Here is a 24,137-nt window from a genome sequence, read left to right on the forward strand (position 1 = left end):
TGGCTCTAAACTGGTCTGATTTCCCAAGATGGGCTGGGAAGAGGCTGCTCACTGGGCTGGAAATTGGGATCAGATCTGAGGTTTATTTTAACTTGTATGATGTGGGGTAAACCACCAAGATGTTCTTTGTCCTGTGTATGCAATCATAAAATACCTCACAGTGAAGCTTTGGACACCAAACATAATTTAAAGAATGCATCATGAAAAGATGCTCCATCATAGAAGCATAATTAGGATGAGAGGAAACAGCCTCAAGTTGTACCAGGGAAGATTCAGATTGGATATTAGGTAAAATTTCTTCCTGGAAAAGGTTGTGAAGAGTTGGAACAGGCTGCCCAGGGCAGTGGTGGAGTCACCATCCCTGGAGGGGTTTAAATGAGACAAAAATGAGGTTCTTAGGCACATGGTTTAGTGACAGTGTAGGATAATGGTTTGACTCAATGATCTTGAGGGTCTCTTTCAACCAAAATGATTCTATGGTTCTGTGATTCTAAGATATATTATATGTTTATTCCCTAATTTCTTCACAAGCCTCCTTTGATTCTCCTTGCTGCTGATGTAGAAAACCCACTAAAATGTGTGAATACAGCTTAAGGGGTGAAAGACTCCTGACATTAAATTGCATTTTGAAGTAATTTCTGGTGCCCTCAGAGAGTCTGCAGGCAGACAGCAAGCCAAAGGATAGCATGAGGTGTAGTTCAAACAGAAGACACAAGCAACTGTCACTTGAGACAGAGAAGGACTATTGTCTGTAGGGTGCTTGTGCTCTGAGGTTGTGCCTGCCCAATGCACCTGAGACAACCTTGGGACCTTCATACTTGGTCCTAGTCCTTGGAGGCCATGACCATGCTGTGGCTATGTGTCCTTCTGGAAGTTGTGTGGAGGGCTTCCTTCCCCATTGGGATGGAAGCATCAAGGTGGGATGGGAGCATCAAGGTGGGATGGGAGCATCAAGGTGCCATGGGAATGGGCTCTTCTTGTACATAAGCTAAAGAGTAAAATGGGAGATGCTGCTTCTCTGGAGTGGGAGCCACAGTGAAGTGCCAAACTCCATCTCTAGAAAGGTCCTGGGGACAAACGCTATTTGAGGCTTTGTTCCTCCATGAATAAACATCCCCCTCCGCATGCAGCCGAGTAACTATATACTCTTTGCCTTCCAGCCACAGCTTTTCTTCCCCTGAAGGTGTGATGACTTCTGTGTCAAGCACAAGACAACATTGTCACCTCCAGTTCATATCAGTACTGGTGGGTTATGGAGGAACTTCTTTGTCTGATGCATCTCTCCGAAACATTTCCTTTTGAAGCTCACTGGACCAGAGCTAGAAACATAAACAGTCTGTGATTGCATACAGATGGCTGAAGACACGGTTCTGGTTTATTTATGCTTCTTGGAAAGATGCTATTCAATATGCTGTTGGAGATTTAAATGTTTATTCTGAGCGATTCCCAGGCAAAATTTAACTAGCAGTCAATGGAAGAGCTTAATAAAGGGTGGGATGGAAAAGAGACTTTTTCTGTGTCTGTGGACCATAAATCACAGATGTTGCAAGGGCCACAAATCTTGGGTTTTCATGCCATTTAATCTCAGTTCCCTAGCTGCCATTGAAGGAGATTTAAAGACTGCCAGTCTGCTCCTGTGAGACATAGGTGTGCCGATTTGCTCATTCTTTAAAAACTGACACAAGTTGGAGGGCTGGTAAGTGGCTTCTGCAAGCACAACCTAGTGTCCTGGAAAGGGGAAAAGCAGCTTTTGCCAAACATGTTGAATAACGCTCATGATTTTGGGCTGAACACCTGCAAACCAAAGAAAACTCTCTTGGCGATCAGCTCTGCCCTTGGACTGGCTTAACCAAATAAGACACATCTTGCTCTACAAATGTTGATGTAGTACTAAATTATTTTGGTCAGTGACTGAGTATTCCTTTAGGTAAAAGTGTGTGTCTTACTCCTCACTAAATCATGTCCAGGATCCACTCCCACACATTGGTTGCTATGGTCCAGAAGTCCAAAAAGCGGACAGGTTTTTCCTTTGAAAAGCTCATCAGTCAGAGTACCCCTATTAAAAAAAAAGAAAACCAAGAAAAAGAACCTGTACTCTTTCCTAATTCCTGGATGCTTTTCAGAATTTTTTTTTTTCACCTCTCCAATCCTGGAAGCAAAAAGATGATTTAAAACTTTTTGTTTTACTTCTGGGAGATGGATGCAAAGACAATCAGCGCTTGCGGGCAGAGGAGGAGCTGCGTCGGCCCCTGTCAGGCCTAAAAAACAAGTGACCTGGATAAATCGATGCACGGTCCTGGAAGTCTGAAATGTCTCTGCAGATTGGCAAAGCTCTGTTAACTTGTCAAGCCAGGGCACACGAAGAAGGGCCCTGGTCCAGCTCCAGTGTCACCCTCGCTGATGTCAAAGGCTTTTCTCAGCACCCACTGCATCCAAGATGCTGATTTACCTCCTGGATCTGAAGCTGCATCCAAGTCTTTGGAGAAGAGGGTTGTATCGGTGCCGTGAGCACAGAGGAAAAGACCAGATGTCTTTGGCAAGGCTGAGACATAAGCAACAGCCCTGCCAACTATAAATGCTGCTCTTAGGAAAACTCAGCCCCAGTGCTGTTCATTTTCATAGCCAGACTGAATTTCTCTTGACTTGTTATACCTGTTTCTTTCTTGAATTTATCTGAAACAGCAGCTACAGCTCAGAGCCCTAGGAACTGTAGAATCATTTTGGTTGGAAGAGACCCTCAAGATCATCAAGTCCAACCATAACCCAGCTCTGGCACTAAACCTTTATTTTCCACAGCCAAGAAGAATCCCATGCAGGCATCAGGTCCTATAGTTGTCGCCTCTCGCAGCCCAAGGGGAGATTAGAAATGGCTTCTGGGAACAGGAATGGTCCTGGTCCCTTGTGTCCTCCTCCCTGGGACACTCCTGCCCCCCTTTTGCACCCGTCTGCAGGGACCATGCACAGGAGGAATGACGTTTGTCAGCTGATTTCTGCCAAGAGGCTTTGCCTCCATATGTGTGTTGGCTGCATAAAGCATCAGCTTGTCGCAGGGAGCAGCTGAAATACCTGTTCTTACCCAGTTCTTCCCGGAGGCTTTTTTTCATACAAGTACAGGGCTCAGAATTAACCAACACATAAATAAATAACCTCCGAACACCAAGCCCTGCTATTTTTTAAACCTGAGAAACCTCCTGGCGGTTGCTTAGGAAGTAAGTTTGTTGCCCTGGGGAAGAGTGATTTGTTTTCACACACGACACGATGCTTTATTAAAGGACAGAGGCTATTCGGTGGTGGCCTTTCCCTCTGGCTCTCTTTTGTTCCCTTCTCCTCCATACCAGCCATGGGACAGGAGGGATGGGTGCTGGAGAAGAGACTTTTAAACCCCCTTGATCTATTCAGCTGGCCAGATCTAGAAGGTCTTCTATGTGTTGTGACATACATGTCCTCAGACTGGAAGATTCCCTATTAAAGGGATTTTCTTGTGTTTCCTACTCCAGACCCCTGCTTCCTCAGTGCAGAGAGGAAACACCTGAACCACCTTAAAAATGTGACTGGTAGCCCTTGACAAAGCACAAAATCAATAACACCCGTAATAAACTTTCCTCATCCCACTTGGATTCAGGTGGCTTTACACCTATCGACAAGCACACATATCATTGACCAGGAGGGCTCAAAGCCCAGTACTGTCCTATGAAAAGCAAAGAGGCAGCTTTGACGAAGGCAACAGTGATTGGGACCATAGCAAAGGTACTCGATTTGCTCTGCATTGAAATGAGTGCTGGTGCTGAGAAAGGTTATGTCCTGGCTTCTGAGGCAGACCCAGCTCAGAAAAACCACTGATGTCCTACATGGTTAGGAAGGCTAGGTGCAGATACAAGGTGTTAAAGAAAAAAGGAGCCTTTGAGGTTCTTCTAGGTAGCTCAGCATCTTCTTTGTGGGGAGCTTGGAGGGGCCCTCCTACCCTCTTTCCATTAACAGCTGAAAAGGGTCCCCACATACAGGGGGAAAAAAGCATTCACAGCCTGCAAGGTGGGGGACTGGGCCAAAACCATCTGCTCCCCAGTTTCTCGGAGGTGCATCCAGGAGAAGCTTGGGGTAAATGACCTGAAGGTCCTAATCTCTTTTCAACAACACTATCCTTTCAAACCATTGCATGAGTGTGGGAGAAGGAGGAAGCTGTTGAGCATATGGTGGGACAGGAACATACCTTGGTCTTTCCCACTCCTCCTTCAGGAGGTGACTGGGGCACTCTTGGTTAGCTGATGCCTGCAAGGAGCCAAACCTTCTGCATGATAAAGTCTGCATCCATGAAGCCTATGGTGCAGTTTCTTGCTGCATTGGGAGGGTGAGGAGTCACACACAGCCAGCTTCCCATACAAAAAAAATCCCGTATAGCTCTCCAAGTGAGGCTTGAGTATTTCTGGTAACTGTCCTGCACCTTAGTGATGGTTCAGTGTTGCTCCTTTTGCTTAGATGCCCTGCTGAAAAGCATCCCACCAACATCCATCAGCACAAATTAATGAATTACCACCAGTCAGCAGAGATACCATAACTGGCTGCTGTATGCTCTTGTCCTGATGCAACTTCATCTCAGGTGATGCGCTTTAACTCAATGATTAATGATAATTTAGTTGTCCACCTGTGTTTGTTCTCCTCACTGGTGCTGTGTTCCCAGTCTCTGGGCCAAAGAAACTCAAGAGGTTCTCCATCAAGCCAACAGATTACATCAGCCCAGAAGGGATCAGTGCCTGGTGTCTCTGAAAAGTGGGACTGCTGAAAGAGGTCTGATTTACTATAGTTAGAGTGAGGTGGTAAGTGAAGCAATAGCTCCTTTTCCATAACTCTGCCCTGTGTTTTTTAACCTGCCTCGTGGTCACCAGATAATTAGGACCTTTCCTGAACGCACGATTTCCCTTACCCTGAATGTTTATGACGGCTGGTTTCAATTATTTCTTTCCTTCACACTCGGTATTTCAGCCTGCCTCAGATGAGCAATTCATCCACTCTATCAAATGACTTACCAAGATAGATTTCACATACAAGGCAAATACATTTTGCTGCCCCTCATAATTTCACAACACTGTGGTTTCTTTTTTAATATAGATTTCTGCTTCCCTTGCCTTATTTCCAGCAAACCTTTACACAGAGCAGAGCTTTCCACCTGTGCAAGGTGGGTATAAAATGCCGCTAGATAAGAAGAGTAGCACTTACTACTATTTTATCTTGACTCTTGTGTCAGAGCATTTTCCGTATTGCCGGACTTAACGTGATGTATAGAACTGGGTCAGAAAAATGTTGGGATCCTCACACAGGGCTGCAACACCATCCCAGGGTGGAGCTTCATGTTGATGTGTATGTTCAGAGTAGCTGGCACCAATGCGGAGTTGCACATTGTTGTGTTTTACCTATGGACTTGCACTCACACGTGACCACCAAGCACCGATGATACCACGATGCTTGCAAAAAAGCTCGTTTTGCCACATATTTATACTTTGTACATCATTGATACCAATTTAATTAAGAACTGTGGGAGAATTAAGGGAGTCAGTGCATTTAATGAGCATGCATGTGGTTGCTTGGTTGTTATTTTCTTCTGCTCTCAGTCCATGCTGACTGAGGTTGATAAATGAGTGATGAGGGCTTGGAGAGTGATTCCTTGGAAGCAGAATTGAGTGGGAGCCAAGGTGGGTACAGACACTGCCACGGTACCCAGGTGAGTTGAGATCTATGTCAGCAAAAGGCACAATGAATATCCAGGCGAGGCTGAACGAGCACTCAGCAAAATTCATCTGCAGTTCATTGAGGCAACACATGGAGAGAGTTCACGGGGAGTTTATCATGGGAACTGTTGAGGGTTAATGGCCAGCAGAGCAGATTGAGCTGTGGGATTACTAAATAATGAACTTTTCTCTCCAATAAATTTGGCCCTGACTTACAAAAAATCAATAACATGCTACACTTCAGGCAATTTTTTTTTTCTTTTGGTGGGGGGGAATGTGGGCTCCGAGTAATTTTTAAACTACTCTTTCATGTACATATAAAAATATATTTTACCTTGACCATTTATATGAAAGCTCTGACGTGCCACATTCATTGAAGCTTCATCACCTAGATAGATTTTTATGTGGGTGCCTGGCTATTGCTTTGTTTAATCATTCCTTTTTCTTCCCTCCCCAGTCTCCCGTCTCCCTCCCCTTCTATGCTTTTTATGACACTATCACCAGTGTAGATCTACAGGAGGATTTTCATGTGATGTAGGATGTCAGAGAGGTCAGGTCAGCTGGGACAGAGCCAAAAACATTAGCACTTTCTAGCCACTGAAGAGAGAAATTGAAATAATACTTAGCACTTACAAACTGGCAGATTTTCAACTGCAAGAAGAGGTAAGGAATTTTTTAGAAATTTTGTTTCTAAGGGTCAAGGAAATGGGTTCAGCTCCTGGCTATAGAACTGATTTTCGTTGTGATGTGGGCTTATGTTTGGGTTACATTGGCTTGCATTTTCCTAGGGCTAAATTTAAATTCTAGGGACATATTGCCTGGATTTCAGCTCTCCTCTTATCTTGGACATTTTTTAAATGCTGTCTGTTCTTCAAGAGACCAATGTACAGGACTGGGAATTAAGTCTCAGGTAAAAGGCCCTCTTAACCATTTGAACACCATGACCTTCAGCAAGCCACTCAATGGGTTGGTGACATTTTTCTCTCTCACACGTAAAATTATAGGAAAAATCAAATTCAGATGCCTTGTGCAGTCGTTCCATCATGGAGCAAAGGACTCTGCTTCTTTGATGGATGTCATGAGTAGGTGTGGGTGTATGATTGTGTAGTATGTCTGTGTGTGCTACTGCTGTAAAATGGGTGAAGTTAGAGCTATTTTGCTGTGTGCAAGTCTCTTCAAATCCGATATCATTTCAGAGAAGCTTTCTCAGTTGAAGGAGGAGGAATTTTGCAACAAGGACAACTCCAGTGTCTGCGATTTTACTTTGTGTGGGTACAACACAGCAGAGTTGAACACAAATAGGACACCAAAATCCTGTTGACCATTGCTCCAGAGTCTGCGAAGCTGGACTCGACTGAGCTGTGGGTGTATGTGAGGTGGTAGCTACTGATGGAGAATAGAAAGCAACTTCTTCCAGTAGCATCGGCTGCTGTCCTCACTTTTTTCCAAGCAGCACTGACAGCCAGCCCGGATTTTCATGGGTCTCCTGGGGTCTCTCTTCCAACCATGAACAGCCAAAGCTTGGTCAAATGATGACTCCCTTTCAGATGAAGAAACAGCCATGCCTGGCGAAGCTCTCCAGAAGTCCTAATAAAGCTATGACAGGGATACAGAAGGGAGATGACAAGGAGCATTGCACAAAGAGCATGTAGACCTGTTCCATCCCTAGGTATCATATGCATCAGCAGGTCCACAGAGGTTCTGCCTCTCTTCTGATGCCACAAGTATCATGAGGATCTCCATGAGTGGTGTCTTCCCAACAGGCACACTGCAACCAGTGCTGAACCAACACTGCCAAGGGGTACATAACACTTGACCTTGCTACTGCCTCAGGGAGTGATGAACAAGCGTACTAACAGCACAAAGCTGTTGTCCTATGCAAGATCACTTGTTTATCCTGGAGAACAGGAGCTGAGGGGAGACCTTCTGATCTCTGAACTGCCTGAAAGGAGCTTGGAGCCAGGGGGGTCAGGCTCTGCTCCCAAGGAACAAGGGACAGGATTAGAAGAAATGGCCTCAAGTTGCGCCAGGGGAGGTTTAAATTGGATTGAACAGACACAGAGATGAGGTTCTTAGGGACATGGGCTAGTGCCAGAGTTAGGTTAATAGTTAGACTTGATGATCTTGAAGGTCTCTTTCAGCCAAAGTGATTCCATGATTCTACTATTCTATGGGTATTGCTCTCAGCAATGCTATGGAAAGCAGCTAGAATGGTAAACTCTGCTGTCAGTGTGTCAAAAGCCAAGAATGAGGAAAAGTTTCTGGTGCTATCAGTGCAGGTTTTTTCACAGCTCTGTGCAGTTTGACAGTGGGTGGTGGCCTTCAGGTTGTGGACAAGACAACATCCCCAAGGGTCAGCCAGGTGGGCTGCTCATTTAAACCAAGAAGACTACTGGTTCAGCCCTCAACCCACTGTTGACTCTTCCAGAGGGGTCCCCGTGTCCATCTGTTGACAGGTGGTCTCCAGCAAGAAGGTTTCCAATCCAGTATCTGTGTGAATATGGAAAGTCCTCCAGGGTACAGGGAAAAGCAAATTGATGGGACATTAAGATCAGTGCCTGTGTCTTTCTGTTAACCCTTTCCTTAGCACAATGCCTGTTAGTGGTGACTTACAGAACTCCTTAAATCCTCTAGAAGTTTACAGCACACTTTTCTGACAGCTACTGGAGCTTAACCGTATCCTTTTGCTCTTAATTGCAGTTATTAACTTTTGGAGGGAGGAAGATTTATAGACATTATGAAATGGCCTAAATATGTTTCTTTTCCTTCCAGTGTCATATTGTCCTCACTTATTTGGAAATCTTGACAAAAAGTAAACGGTGCTCATTAAAATGCCATCATGCAGGAATGCAGTGACATTTAGTGGAGGATGTTTTGGAGTTGTCTTTAACCTTTGCTCGGTGAATTCTCCGCAGAGCTCAGGAGGTGTCTCCATGCCACAGTGACACTTCAGTGAGCTGAGAAGCTTCCAGTATGCCAGGGGTAGCCACTAAATATCAGCAAAATTTATTTCCAGTATCTACCACCTGAGCGTCATTCATTTAAGTTGCTTTTTTCACCCCAGCTTTTGTTCCACAAGGCATTCACAAACAAATTCCACACAAAAACCCCATGCAAAATAGTTTGCACTTTCAAGAAAAAGTTTAATGTGGTTCTCAGGTGTGACAAAGGAAAGAAAATCAGGCTACAAGGAAGGTTTAATGAAGCCATGAGGCACCCAGAATATCTTCTCTGAGGAAGGTCTAGTCCCTCTCAGCCTCTCTAAAGTCCACGGTGGCACTAGACCATATCAGAACCTGGTAAGTCAGCAGCTCATTAGTCCTCCTCATCTCTGTGAGGACTGTCATCAGCATGGCAAATGATTGTCATCATTTGGCAAATATTATGGTGGCTGTTGCCGTGGGCCTGAGCCCTTCAGTCTACAGAGCCACCAAAAAAGGGTGATTTCACAAAGAACACGTGGCTGCAAAAGCTGACCCAGAACTTTGTGGTATCTCCAGTGCGTTTGCACTTGGTGATGTTGCTTTTGTCGTTTGTAGGACGCAGAACTTAGTCTTGGACACACAAGCTGTTTGCTGTTGCTTCACAGAATGCTTAAGGCTGGAAGGGACCTCTGGAGGTCATCTGGTACAGCCTTCTACTCAAGCAGGATCACCTGGAGCTGGTTACCCAAGGCTGTGTCCAGATGGCTTTTGAAGATCACCAAAGATGGAGACTCCACAACCACCCTGGATAACCCGTGCCAGTGCTCAGTCACTCTCACTGTAACAAAAGTGCTTCCTGATGTTTAGAAGGACTCTCCTGTGTCTCAGCTTGTGCGTGTTGCCTCTGGTCCTGTCACTGGGCACCACTGGAAAGAGTCTGGGTCTGTCCTTTCTGCATTTTCCCTTTAGGTGTTTATAGACATTGATGAGACCCCCTGAGCCTTCTCTTCTCCAGGCTGACCAGTCCCAGCTCTCTCAGCCTCTCCTCACAGCAGAGAAGCCTCAGGCCCTGAATCATCTTCATGGCCCTTGGCTGGACTCTCTCCAGTCTGTCCATGTGTATCTTGTACTGGGGAGCCCAGAACTGGACCCAGTGCTCCAGGTGTGCCCTCACCAGTGCTGAGCAGAGGGGAAGGATCACCTGTCTCAACCTGCAGGCAATGCAACCCAGGATACCATTACCCTTCCTCGAAGCAAGGGTACATTGCTGGTTAACTTGGTGTCCACCAGGACAACCAAGCCTTTTCTACCAAGATGTTTTCCAGCTGGGTGGCCTCCAGCACTTGCTGGTGCCTGGAATTGTCCCTCTCCAGGAGGAAATCTGCACTTTTCCTTACTGAACTTCATGAGGTTCCTGTTGGCTGATTTCTCCATCATTTTGAGGTCCCTGTAGACCTGAGGCTGTGGGGCAGCTTGTTTTATTTACTCATCAAGGAAGAACTTGGTGAACCATTATCACTTGAGCCACTCAGTTACAGAATCGCTGTGGTTTGGAGACCTACTGTCAACAAAGCCCAGAGTGCTTTGCAGTATTTGCCATCTAAGAACCAGCTCTAGTCTGGCCTCTGGTGCATCACTGTAGCTCAGGCATGGCTGTTACATGGTGGGAGGGGGCTGCCAACCTGAGAAAACCATCAGCCATACAGCAATAACTGTTAATTGACCGAGAGCTGCTCCTGTGGTGCCAACGCGAACAAAAGAACGAGCAGCTGGCTTTGCCATCTGTGCCTGTTTAAACGCAGCTCAAAGAAACTCCTCTCCAGAGTTCCCAGCTGTGAGGAAAGGTAACAAATCCAACGATAACGCGGAGTTGCGCGTTGGCTGGGTCTGTGGCTCCTGGTCACTCAGACGTGTCAAACTGTTCGTACAAGACGTGTTGAGCATCCCAGCCATGGCTTTGTAGAAGAGCGTGGTGATGGGCTCTGATGGACACAATCCCCCACTCAGCTGTGCGACTTTGAGTTATTTCTAACCCTGGTTGCAGTCCACCGTGAGTAAAAGACCAGGTGTTCAGAAGCCACTCGGTGCCTAAAGTACTTCCAAGAGCTTTGCTGCATCCTATGTCTCTTTCCATCTGTCTGAGCATAACGAGGAAAGCTCTGCCATGCTTCATCTGGGAGTGCTGGGACACAGGGGTGGAAAAGGCCCCCTGCAAACTCTATCCCCCACAGTCCCAGGGGTCATGAATCAGGGATCATGAATGTCCAGCCAGTCCCCCAAAACCTGTAAAACAAATGAAAAACATATGGAGTCTATTTTTTCAAGGAATTTCCTGTGATATGAGGTGAGACAGAGGGAATCCTCAATATGTTGGGATCCTGCTGTAACTAGGAAAGCTGGAAGACAATATCTAAACAGGGTATTTTTACCTTCCATCCATAGCATTGTTATGTTAAATATCTAAACTGATGCATTTAGTGAGAAAAACATAGGATTCGGCACATCTGCTGCTCTCTCATGAAATGCAGCAGTCTAGTCCAAGCCGCTTGGGGTCTGCAGGAGGTGATCCAGTCCTAACTAGCAAACTAAACATGACCAGCTTAACCATGAGACCTCTGACTCATGTATAACCTCAGTGATGCTGAGAACAGGCAAGGGCGCACTACAGGCCAGGAGCTCTTCCTAGGAGGCAAAATGGGCACAGCCACACTTTTCTGAGGGAAGGACAGAAGGGAGCAGAGTCTGGCCAGGTGGTCCTGAGCCATGTCGTGCCATTTTTCCCCATGGTCAGAGAATGGGTTCTGTCTGTTTTACAGGCAAGCTCAGAAAGGTGAGGTCAACTGCCTGCTGGAAATGCCAGTCAGTCCTAGTTGACTCCAAAGAGTCACACAATCACAGAATTTTTTGGGGCTCATTCAGTGCCCCCCCTGCCATGAGCAGGGACATCTTCACCAGCTCAGGTTGCTCAGAGCCCCGTCCAGCCTGGCCTGGGATGTCTCCAGGGATGGTTCATCCACCACCTCTCTGCCCAACCTGGGCCAGGCTCTCACCACCCTCAGGGCAACAATTTCTTCCTCATGTCCAGCCTGAATCTCCCTCCTTTAGTTTAAAACCATTACTCTTTGTCCTGTCACAACAGGCCCTGCTCAAAACTCCGTCCCCATCTTTCTACAGGCCCAGAAAGGCCGCACTAAGGTCTCCCTGGAGCTTCTCTTCTCCAGCTGAGCACCCCAACTCTTTTATCCTGTCCTCCCAGCAGAGCTGTTCCAAGCTCGGATCATTTTTGAGCCCAGACACCAGGTTAGACTGGATGTTGGACTCCCAGCTGGTTAATGCTACCTCTGATGTTTTGAGACATCTTGAGTTGTTCTTTCCCTCTCCTCAGACCATCTGGTGTGTGTTTGGTGTTTTCTGTCCACACAAACTCAGTTCTTTGTGGCTGCTGCCTGTCTGAGACCGGAGACAAGGCAGCACCACCCACCCCTCTTTCTCGTATCTGAGGGAAATGATACTTGTTCTTCCTTTTTGTGTTCCCACCTGGAACAATTCGGTGTTTATTCCCTTTTGGGTATTGCTGTTTTCCTGATAGGAAACACACACAGAGTCTTGACAGAGATGAGAAACTTTTAAGTCACGATCTGGTGATTGTCCCAGGGACAGAATTGCATTGCTGTTTGGTTTGATCACCGTGGTTGTACCTCTGTCCATCTCTAAGTCCCCTGCGTCTCAGATATCAGTGTCTGACAGGACAGATATTTTCTTTAAAAGGAGACAAATCCACACAACCTTTCTTCTTCCTGACTCTTTCCTGAGGCTTTTCCAGAGCAAGTCTCTGGCAAAATTCATGTAACATGTACAGCACTTGCATCCAGTTCGTTTTATTCTGATTGCAGCTGGTATTACCCAGCATTTAATGGGCAAACCAGAACCTTGGCAAGGTGAGCCCAGAACTCCAAAGACCAGTCCCAGAGAAGTGCTGAGCTCTTCCTTGTGACATCTGGAAACCCTTGGGCTATGTGATAGTCCTGGTCTCGCGCTGGCTGGTTTTGTGCAGGGGCTATCCACTTAACAGCGATCTGTGTTTAATAACTGAGAAGCAAATGCCTGGGAACAGCCAGCTAAAGCACAAATATACAATAAAGCATCCTGTGAGGGATTAAGGAAAGTACTGTTTGCTGGGGATTATCCAAAAACAGGGCATTTTTTTCTGTTACGTTTCTACATCGCTGTGCCTCTGGAAGTTCAGAAAGCAAGGCTGTCTGTAGGTTCAATGTACTCTGTGACAGACTACAGGGATATTTTGTAGGGGATACAAGATCTCAAGAAGATGAAACGAAGCTCTAATCTTTACTGTGTGCTGCATTTGCAGGAGAGATTCCCATGAGCAGTGACTTTGGTGGTCTGATTTACAAGGATGTGACCATCTGGAGGCATCAACACTGAGAAGGGAGAAAAACAAAAATCATTATGAGTTTGACTAATGCATCATGTCAGTGTGCAGTAAGCTTGGTGCTCCTTGAACTCTCGTCTCCAGATAGCTCTTCCTACAGTGTTAATTAGGGTCAGCCTTAAGGCTGTCAGACACAGTCCTCCTCTTGGTTTTCCATCTCATCTTGTGATGGTCTCATCTCTACTCCCTGTGCACATCCCACAGATTTTGCTTTTGCTACCATGGGTTTGAAAAGCATCTTTGTATGTGAGTCTCAAACAGAAGCAGCTCAGGACCCCAAGTTCTTGCTTCAACAACCTTCTAACTGGCCTGGAGGGTGACAGGAGACTTCATGTCAAACTCCTGGAAGGCACTGAAAAGGAGCCTGGAAAACATTTTGATATCATACACAGGAATAGAAAGGTAACACAATGCAGGGGTGGGGCATCTCACATGAGTTTTTGGGTGATATGATACCGAAATCAACAATAAATACCACTGTAGTTGTAGCCAAACTAATGTATGAGCATGACAAGACGGAATCACAATGTTCTGTCTAACAGTTACGTCTTGAAAGCAGAAGGATCAAAACTTCTAGACATAATTTCGTGGAAGTGCTTTCATTGAGGAGGGTTTTCCCAGAGACATTTTTCCCTTGGCACCTCCAGAACTGGTCAGTCATTTCTGGTCTCTTTTGAGTGTAGACAGCTAGAAAAGAACAACATGTAGTGTATACTCTGTCCTGAAGGCTTAACCATTATTCCTTCTCATTCGTTTGCTTTCTTATTTACAGTAAAGGTCACTCTGCCTCAAAGCATTGGGTGGCATCTGGAAGTTTCTTTTCCATGGGGCAAAAAAAAGTAACTAAGGTTACGCTGGGTACAATAAGTATTTCTCAGTATTTACTCTGTATTCATACACTCAATGCATGTTGAAGTAGGAAAGTGTTCTTCAAGAGACAGAGGAAAAGCTGATAACAGTAGTGTTCTTTGTATAATTCAGGCACAACTATCTGTCAACAGACCGAGGTAATTATCCCAATAAGATTTCATGAAATGAGCAAAGATCATGGTTTTTATAAACCTTATTAACATGCAGAATGAATGCAAAACAACAAAAGGAGTCTTAAAACCAGAATGTTATGTTAAAATCAATATTGACTGCTGGGGATAAGTATTATATGAGGCCGTAAAATTCCATAAAATTTCTCCCCAAAACAAGGCTGTAGACAAACCAAAGGAGAGCGAATAGCTCTAAAGCAGTCTAATAGCTTTGCAAATCGGGGAAGGAGCATCACAGTGCTGATTTGTTCCAATATCAGCGTGCTTTTCCAAAAAAGCCTCCCTCCTCCTTCCCTTCCCCTGCCCCCCTGCAACAAGCCCGAATAATAGCCCATTACTGAATGCACCATAATGGCGCCTTCAGGGATGGGATTAGAGTAAAGTATCAATTTGGAAATTAGCAGCCTGGTTCAACGAGCAGCAGCGTACCAGCCCTGCAGGCACCAGAAAAGGTTTGAAATTCGCACATGTGCTTCTTCACCAAACTGCTGCTTTCATTACCCTCTTCCCTTCTCCTCCCCGAGAACTCCTGCAGCCCCTTTGGGCAGACGGGCTGTTTTCATGTAGGTTCTTTGGCAGCAGCCGTCATCACCGTGTTAAGGTGGACATTTGCCAGAGCGTGCTTGTGTGGTCCTCCAACCGTCATCTTCCTCTCCATTCTCCCCAAAATCATAAGTTCATGAGGAAGACCTGAGGGAATGTCAGAAAGATGTGCCAGGGGAGGTTTAGGTTGGACATGAGGAACAGGTTCTTCACCCAGAGGGTGCTGGACACTGGAACAGGATCCCCAGGGAGGTGTCACAGCCCCAAGCCTGACAGTGTTCAAGAAGAGACTGGACAATGTCCTCAGACACATGGGGTGAACTGTGGGGTGTCCTGTGCAGGGACAGGAGTTGAACTCCATGATCCCTGTGGATCCCTTCCAGCTCAGGATGACTCTATGGTCCCAGCACTTGGTGATGGTGTGGCAAGCCCAGGAGCAGACCCTGGTGGTGCTGAGCATCAGTATGTGCTGAGCTCCTGTCCTTGCAGCACCAGGCTCCAGAATTGCCAGCCTTCAATGGTCAGTTGTACTCTGGTGCATCCTGTCCCGTGGTGGTTTGCAGGCATCTCCAAGCCTTGCTATGGGGATCTGAGACTGCAGCCGCCCCCTCCCAAACCTGATGTCCTGACAAGCTGTGTCTGGTGTGTGCAGTCACAAGAAAGAGAGAAGCCGTAGTTTTAAACTTTATTCGGAGAAGTGATTCCTTGTAAGGCCCAGCATCCCTAAGACGTGTAAAATGGCCACTCAAAAACGTGTCACCTCTTCTGCCATGAGAACAGGCAGGAGGGTCCTACCACCATGAGGGGTGTCATGGTTGTGAATGAAGAAACTTGAGAGCTTCTCTGCCAACCTAATGTCCTGGTCTCACCCACCACACTTCAGACAAACACATTCCTCTCTCTGCCTTTTTCACCAAAATTAGTTTCTGGGCATCTCAGAAACACCTGGTGATGCCAAAAAGGACTTGCAGAACTTCCACAGATGCACTCAGGGTTGGTGTCCCTGCTTATTGCAGAGGATTGGACTAGATGACCTTTGAAGGTCCCTTCCAACCCAAACTGTTCTGTGTTTCTATGATTGATTCAATGATTCTGTGAAGGCACGTCGGTACTTTCTGGAGTACCTAAGGCCAAGTGAATGGCTGGACTTAGAAGATATTGAATGAGGCTGCAGAGACCAAGATGGAGCAAGGTTGCAGCTCCACTCTGGAGAAGCTTGGTACAATAGGAAAGCAAAGAATGTGGTATGCAACCAAGAACTTGGGCAGTTGAAATGGGAGAAGGACATAACTGAACAGCTTCTGAGGTCAACTGGGCCAACCAGGGACCAGACTTGGTGAGCCAAGTGCCATGGTTGTACCACTGTAATGAATAAACAGCCACATCTACAATCAGAGAGCTGGAATTTCCACAGGTGGAATAAAAAAGGAGGGAAACATTCATAGCTCCATCTAAATTATCAAATAAGCATGGCCACTGAGAGAACTGCCAGCGATTCATTTTAGTGCGCAAGTCACCTGGAGGAAGGAAGATCATTAATAGTCCAACACGTGGTCAGAGACAGGGACAAGCCAATATACCTCATTTACTCTCCAAAAGGCATTTCAGTCACCTTATCTTCTACCTTATTTCTGTGTCTGTAGCAGCATCTTAGAAAAGGACAGAAAATGCCTCAAATTCTTAGTAACTCTTGATGTTTCAGATGTTTCAGGCTGATCTTGTGCCATCAGCCAGAGCTGGTATCTCTGGTGCCAGACAGGACAGCTGTAAAGGAAATGAAGTCAAGCACACTCATTTTTCTTGGTAAAGTAATTTTAGCTTGCAAAATTCCCCTTTGTTTCAATAAGAGTTTGCCTGGGATGCAATGAGAGGAAGGCCTGGAGTTGATATGACCCGAATCTGAAAACCTATGGCAAAAAGTACATCTATGTAAAATATACCAGGGATCAGAACAAAAACGATGTTCCCTGCAAACATACACAAGCAAGTCTGGGCCACTGACTGGTTACATTATAGGTAACATGAACTTAATCACAGGTGGACTTAAAAAATGGGCTCTGGCTGAGAAACCGAGTCCTGAAAGCATGACATGCATATGAAAGAAGTGAAATTTGGGATGATTTCAACAAACAAACACAAAGCTTCAATTCTGGCATGTCAGTTATTTTCACTTCACTGGAGAGGCCAAGGTGGAACATTTCATCCTTTTTGGGGGGAAAAAAGTATTTAAGAGTGTTGGTTTGTTTGTTTTCAGTAGTTCAGGTTTGCATCCTGAGTCAGGACAGGACCAAACAGGAAACACCATAACTTCCCCCAGGACAGAAATTCCTATTTTTGGTTTCCCCACTACTTTATGGTATCCTATCATCTTTCACCAGATGTTCCACTGCAGGATAGGTGAACCTTCGGTGGAGTTTTTTCAACTGGGCTCTTAATAACTACACAATTGTTAGGGTGAAGAACGTGTCATCAGAATGTCTTCCTCAACCTCACTCTGCTGAGCCAATCCATTGCTAAAAGGCATTAACCACCAGTTCTCATTCTTCTTTCCACCCCACCAAACACAATGATGCTCTTCACCCACCACAGACCTCAGCACTGGGAGGCTTTGTTTGGTTTGATGCTACCGTGGGCCATTATCCTTGACTGGTAATGGTGTGAAGGTGTAAATATCATTTAGAGCTTCCCTGGCTGGGTTAATATACAGAATTAATGCAGCATACACCAAATTTGCTTGGAAAGGTTCTTGCGCTAGTTTTAGTTTTATTCTTTGCTTAATGAGATTATGACTTGTGTCTGACCACCAGTGACACCCTGACGTGTAACTAGAGTTTCCTTTTTTTAATCTGTTATGTTCTTTTTTTTCCTTAAAATTAAAATGCCTCTCTCTTTCTAGAATCAAACCAAAGGTTCCATCTCCTTGAACTGAAAAAACACAGGTATCTGGTAGAAAACAACATTTTAGTACCCATCCCTAGGGGTAAGCTAGTTGTCGTTCAACAGACTCTCATCCATTTTGGCCAGCCACCTGTGCTGTGAATTATTCACCTCTGAGAAAAGCTGAAAGTTGGAGGGAGCCAGTGGGCACAGACTGAACATTGCATGAGGTGTTTGGTGTTAGCACAAGAGGTCCCAACACTGTTGGAATTGCTGCAGCCCTTCAGTGCCTCAGCCCTGGTGGTCCTGGTTGGCCATGGATGTAATTACTGCAAACAATTAATCAAATAACTCGGTTCTCTGGAGTTTTATTCCTACTCTGGGCAAAGGCCCATGGCCAGCTTGTGGCTGGAGGTCACCATTGTAAAGCTAGATGGTCTACAGCCAGAGAGGTTTCCACCTCTCGTTATGGATGCAAGCTCATGGCTGAAAAAAAGGATCGAAATGAAGAGTAAGGAAAAAGGGAAAAGAAGGTCCAGGCTCATCTCAATCCGATCCTCCTCTCTTTGAAACTCCCAGCAAAGCAGATGAAGGCTGTGAGCTTGACCAGTCAGGGGATGTTACTCACCACTGTGTTTTGGAAAGTCAAACAACAACCGAACCCTTATCCTGACCCCAATGCCTCACAGGGATAAATTAAAAATAATAAAAAATAATGTTAGTGGTAAAATTAATTATGAGTTTTGCGCTGCTAAATGGGAAGTTTTCATTAGCAGCAGCATTTCCCTCTGTGGCTGGCTGCTAATTTGCTGCAATTGGTGCCTTACAAAATGAACACTGTGGTGTTCCTGGGAATCATCGGGTGAGTATTTATCTAATCTGGGTCGAATGCAGGGTGATCTCATGCCGCATGTCACAGGGCTGGCCTGAAATGTCAAGCCCTACACTGGGATAGAGGGGTGAGGAGGCCAGGTCATGACTGGTATTAAAAGGATTGTTTGTGCCACGGTCCATCCAGTGCCTTGGACTGCGAGGACCCAAACAATCCTTCCTTTCATTCTCCAGCAGAGTGGTATTTTTGGGAAGACAGGGACTGTTAACTTCCTTGCATTTGATTATTATTTATTTATTTATTTATTTTAAATCTTTTGACACACACCCTAAATATGTCATTGAATGGAGGGACAGTGGGATTCAAGTCCAGACTGATATCTGCATCAAAGAGACCGCAGAATCCTTAGGTCATCATATCATAGAATAGCTTGGGTTGGAAGCGACCTTCAAGCTCATCCAGTCCAACCCGCTGCCATGAGCAGGGACATCTTCACCCTGATCAGGTTGCTTAGGGCTCCATCATGTCTTTCAGCCCCACTGTCCTTCCAGCAGAGACCACAGGCACCTTGGGGTTTGGCTTCACTGGTCCTTGGGTGCTGGGGACCTCCCACGAGTGATATCCCCTTCACGGGGAGTAGTGGGCACACAGCGGTGATTTATCTATGTCATTCCTCCAGCTCTGTTACATGAGGACAGCAATGAAGGAGCTGCACCCCATAAGGAAACCCCTACACAGAGCAGATACTCTGGAGTGATCCAGATCCACGTGCTTCTCCTGTGCCTAACGCAGTCATGACTGTAACGGGTAATTCATGTCACCTGCTCCAAAGCGCTGGCAGACCTGGCCTCTCGGTGCAAAGGAGAGAGGTGTCCATAGCATGTCAGATCACATCCCATAGATGCCAGGGGTTATTTCTATCCATGGAGAAATAAGGAGCTGGCGTTTGCAGAGTAGATGGTTTATGCTGATTGCCTCTCTCTTGACCTTAGACAGCGTAGTACTCACAGCGACATCTCCATTAGCAACACTCATCCTCAGCTCTCTTTGTAGTTGATGGCACTTCTATGGCATGATTCATCCCACCAAAAATAGCCGAAACACATCACCCGCTGGGAATCCTGATTTCTGGCTGCTGACTGCCAGGTGAGCCAAAAGCAATCACGTCAGGTGATGGTATTTGCACTCTGCATGTCTCAGGTTGGGGTAAAGGAACTCTACCCACTATAAGGCTGAAGGGAAGCTCAGATTCCTGAAAATATTATCAATGCCAGGTACAGGCAGGAACTCAATCACAACAGCTTGGCTGAGGTGGAGAGGAGGGTGTCTGTCTCCCAGTTTCAGGGCATGGAGACATCTGTGCTCCCCTGTTGTCCTGTCAGAGCTCACCTAAGAGCTGGGATTTGTGGTATCCTTGTCCTTGCCTCTTTACACACTGGAGACAACAATATTAAATCTCAGTCTTTACCCAAGTGTTTTAACCCTCTTCTGATATTCCACTGGAGATAGCATGCTGCTGAGGGACCCTATCATTTTCTGATTTTTCTTTTCAATCCAAGCATTTGATTATGAAATGGCGATTCCATTTCTTAATCCTACTACTTTCTTCTGAGTGTGTGTTTGCTAATCAAGTTCACAGGCCGCTGCATGAAGAGTGGGGAGAAGGACCTCTCTCCTCTTTCATTTAGACCTTTTCCCTGAAAGAAAATCAGACCAACCCAGTTTTCTGTGTGGCCCACAGCTCATTTTTGACCCCACTGGCAATGGGGTCTTGTAACTGGGAAGTCACCTTCTGTAGTCCCTCCTTCCATCCAAGCATGGATGAGAAGACTTCATCCGGCAGCTTCTAATGCTCCACCGTAAATGGCTGGAGGACCCCAGGTGACTTCTCAGTTGACAGCTCAAGTGAAAGGACAAAGATTAAAGCAACTGAATTGCTCTAAGAGCACAGCTTTTGTCTCCAACTCTGAACAAGCTGCAAGAACCTCATAATAGTTGAGTGACTCATATGTATGAACAACTCATACATATCATCCCTGCAGCTCTGTGCAGTCTGGAGGCGCTAGAACTCTTTTTCTACTGGTAAAGCTGAAACACAGGTTTCTAAAGTCACTCAGCTCCTAAAGATGGAGAGATGCATACTGGGATTTGCAAAAATGTCTGTCTTGTAGAATCTCTACAGGTATGTTCCTTATTGCATGACTCTGAAGGTAAGCATTGCCTGCCATGGGGTGTGAAAACATGGGGGTGAAGGGAGTTCAGGGGCTCCAGATCTTGAAGGGATAGTGCTGAGGACCAGGTGTCTGGAGCAAGCCCTGTTTCTTATAGGACATTCTCTCCAGGATTAAATACCCCTAGCGCAGCACTCGGGTTTAGTTCCAGAGTTTTCTCAGTCCTAAAGGGTGTTGAGAATGGACTAACGTATGTGCCATGTGGGCCATCAAGGGACCACGCAGCAGAGAATTCACTCACTGGGCATCAAAGAGGGGAGGAGTGGAAAGAAAGGAGTGATTATTGTAAGAATGGATGCTTGGAGAATATTGAAATTATCCCTTTTTCTTCCATTTTGTGTTACATCCAGCCAAATCCTCATGATTCATACTGTAGAGACATCAGATCGTGTCAATACTTCTATGTTTTGCGGTTGGAAAGACAGGTTATCTTCCCTGCCTATGACAAAAGACCACTAGCAGCAACTTGCAGACAATACCCTCTTTAAGCACAATAGGCCAAGCGTGTGTCCTTAGCAACCGAGCAAGTTCAAAGGCATTTGTACTCCCACCTAGGCACTCCAGTCAGTCTGCTTGGTATTATGAGAGCACCATGTGTGCTTCCTGAGAGCTCTTCTCTGTCAAACCACCAATATAACAAACCTATTGTGCATTTTTTGTATAACAAGAAATGGGCTTGCAATTTTTCTTCAAAAGTTCAAGTGTTGAGGAGTTTTCTTCCGTAAGATAAAGTGGTGATATACTTGGGCATCGAACAATCTCCACGTGTTGGTGGGAAATAAAATATATCTGAGGAAAGATTTATTTGTTTTCCCCCCAACTATTCAAGCAGGGAATGGAAATAGTACTTTGTGGAGCATTTTAACTGCCAAACTGATGCTGGAGGATGTTTGCCCCAATTCTTGCATCAGTGATCTGCTGTTTCGCTCTAGGCTGAGCAGTCAGGTATGTGTGCTGTCCCAAGAAAAGATTAGTGGACTTCAGTCACCTCTATCCATATATATTTGTTGTAGACATCCATCCATACCTTGAACGCTACCAGTCCAAGAGAATGAGTCTCACCAATTGATTACATCTTGGTTAAATCTTGATTTCCAAATGGACAAAAACTAGCTTTAGACACCTAGAATCATAGAATAGAAACAGAATAGAATGAGACCCTAGCCTTTTCAGACGCTATTTTATGAACGTTTGTAGATTATGGAGGAAAATTTGGCAATGAATAGAAGTTTTTTTCCCCTGGGAGCACATCTTGGGTCATAGCAGGACCCCAGCAGGGAAAGTGTACAGCTGGAAGAGCTCACAGCCTGACTGCAGGTGAGATTCATGGGTCCTTTGCTAATCAATAAACTAACACGGTTCCCAGAGAAATGTATTGCGAAAGAAAGGCATTGGACCAGGACCTCGCAGCTGAAGTTGCGCATGGTTTTCAAGGTGAACTCTGTGCCCCAGAAGTATTTTTCCTGCTCTGAAGTTTAACCAAGGGCAACCTGCTCCTCATGCTTCAATAACGAGCAAGGCTCAAAAGGACATTTGCTGCCAGCTCCTACGGATGAGAAAGCACAATGTATGAGATGCATTGTATGGAAAGGAGGCAGCCTTTCCCTCAAGGTGTGTGCAGCAGATTGGCCACAAACAGAGGTCAATAGGCCAACATCTGATGGGACATGGCTAGTCCTTGCCTGTCATTTGGACACCTTCCTGCAAGCAGAGAACAGAGATTGAGAAATCAGCAGGACTGGTCACCCTTCTTTTCATTGCTTAAATCATTTGCTTTACTGTTTTCTCTTCCCCTGGCAGCTGATTTGTCAGAGCAAGTGAAGCAGCTAGAAAAAGAGTTGTGGCTGCAGCAGGAATATTACAGCAATTAAAAAGGGCCATAAACAGTTCCCTACATATGAAACCGCTCATTGAATTTGACAAGCGGTCTTTTCTTCTTCTCCCAGCCACCAAATACAATGTAGTCTCTTTCTCTTTCATAAATGCCAGCACTTCTTTTTTCATTCCCACCAAGGGTCCCGTGCACTCGGATCAATACACTCGCAGGCTAAAAGAGACCTTTCTCCTCACTCTGAATGTCTTGTGGATAGAATTAACGCTGATGGAGTGTGTCACAGTCCGGCTGTAATTTAGAGACACATCATGAAACCATGCTGTCCTGGCACTGGTCCAGCTGTCAGATGTAATAGGAAAGTAAAACAGCCTCATTTACCCCAACAGCACACTGCTCTCTGGCAACCACTGATTTAAGCTTCCTACACGTTATGGTGTGTCATTCGGAGATGATTGATGAGGTACCAGTGGATGCTGCTAGCCCATTCCTGGTAGTGGTAAGCAAGTAGCAGGTATGTCAGAAGAACAGCTGGGAGGATTGTGTAGGGTTCATTTCAGTGTTTGCCTGGACTAGAGGAAAGGCAGAGGACATGCTACCGGAGCAGATTATTACAAATAACTCCATGCTCTATTGGGTAAGGCTTAAACCTGTTGAGGTTTCTGCAGCCTCCATAGTCACACGGGAAGATCTCTGTCAATCCAGGCTGGGGATGGAGGGATTTGGAGCAGCCCCCAATAGAAGGACTTGGGGGCACTGGGGTGAAAGATGGGACATGAACCACAACGTGCACTTGCAGCCCAGAAGCCAAATCGTATCCTGGGCTGCATCCCCAGCAGCGTGGGCAGCAGGTGGAGGGAGGGGATTCTGCCCCTCTGCTCCGCTCTGCTGAGACCCCCCTGCAGCGCTGGTCCAGCTCTGGGTCCTCAGCACGGGACACACATGGAGCTGCTGGAGAGGGGCCAGAGGAGCCACAGGAATGACCCGAGGCTGGAACAGCTCTGCTGGGAGGACAGGCTGAGAGAGTTGGGGTGTTCAGCTGGAGAAGAGAAGCTCTGGGGAGACCTTAGTGCGGCCTTTCCGGACTTAAAAGGGGCTGATAAGAAAGATGGGGACAGACTTTTGAGCAGGGCCTGTTGTGATAGGACAAGGGGTGATGGTTTTAAACTAAAGGAGGGAGATTGAGGCTGGACATGAGGAAGAAATTGTTGCCCTTGAGTGTGGTGAGAGCCTGGCCCAGGTTGGGCAGAGAGGTGGTGGATGAACCATCCCTGGAGACATCCCAGGCCAGGCTGGACGGGGCTCTGAGCAACCTGAGCTGGTGAAGATGTCCCTGCTCATGGCAGGGGGTTAGAATGTCCTTTAGATGTCCATTCCAACCCAAATGATTCCAGGATTTTACCTCTTTACACAGCTCCCTCCCATTTATGTGGTGTCTGAGGATTGAAATTCCGTAATATCTCAGAAATTATTTCCAACAGGGTTCTTCTAGACCAGCAGTCCTTCCATAAGGTAGGACACAGAGAGTTTTGCATTTGGCTGGTTACCTCTGCACCCCTGTGTTTAATTCACTTTGTCTCTGCTCCAGAAGGATGCTATTTAATTGGTGACAGTTCAAGGAAGAGCCACAGGAACAATTGAGGTTTTGGGGATGAGGATGGCGGGAGCAGGAGGAGGACACACACCTTA

The 24,137-nt window shown here is 46.0% G+C and overlaps 1 long non-coding RNA gene across 1 annotated transcript in view; it reads left to right on the forward strand.

Annotated features, from left to right (window-relative positions):
* The window catches only part of LOC139827961 (uncharacterized), a 74,770-nt gene extending 67,095 nt beyond the window's left edge, over positions 1 to 7,675 (forward strand). Inside the window, exon 3 of the long non-coding RNA XR_011739105.1 lies at positions 1,161 to 7,675. This is a non-coding gene — a long non-coding RNA (uncharacterized lncRNA). The remainder of the gene's footprint in view (positions 1 to 1,160) is intronic.
* Positions 7,676 to 24,137: the final 16,462 nt, after the last annotated feature.

The sequence above is a fragment of the Patagioenas fasciata genome, chromosome 4 (genome assembly GCF_037038585.1).
Source record: "Patagioenas fasciata isolate bPatFas1 chromosome 4, bPatFas1.hap1, whole genome shotgun sequence".
Taxonomy (NCBI): Eukaryota; Metazoa; Chordata; class Aves; order Columbiformes; family Columbidae; genus Patagioenas; species Patagioenas fasciata.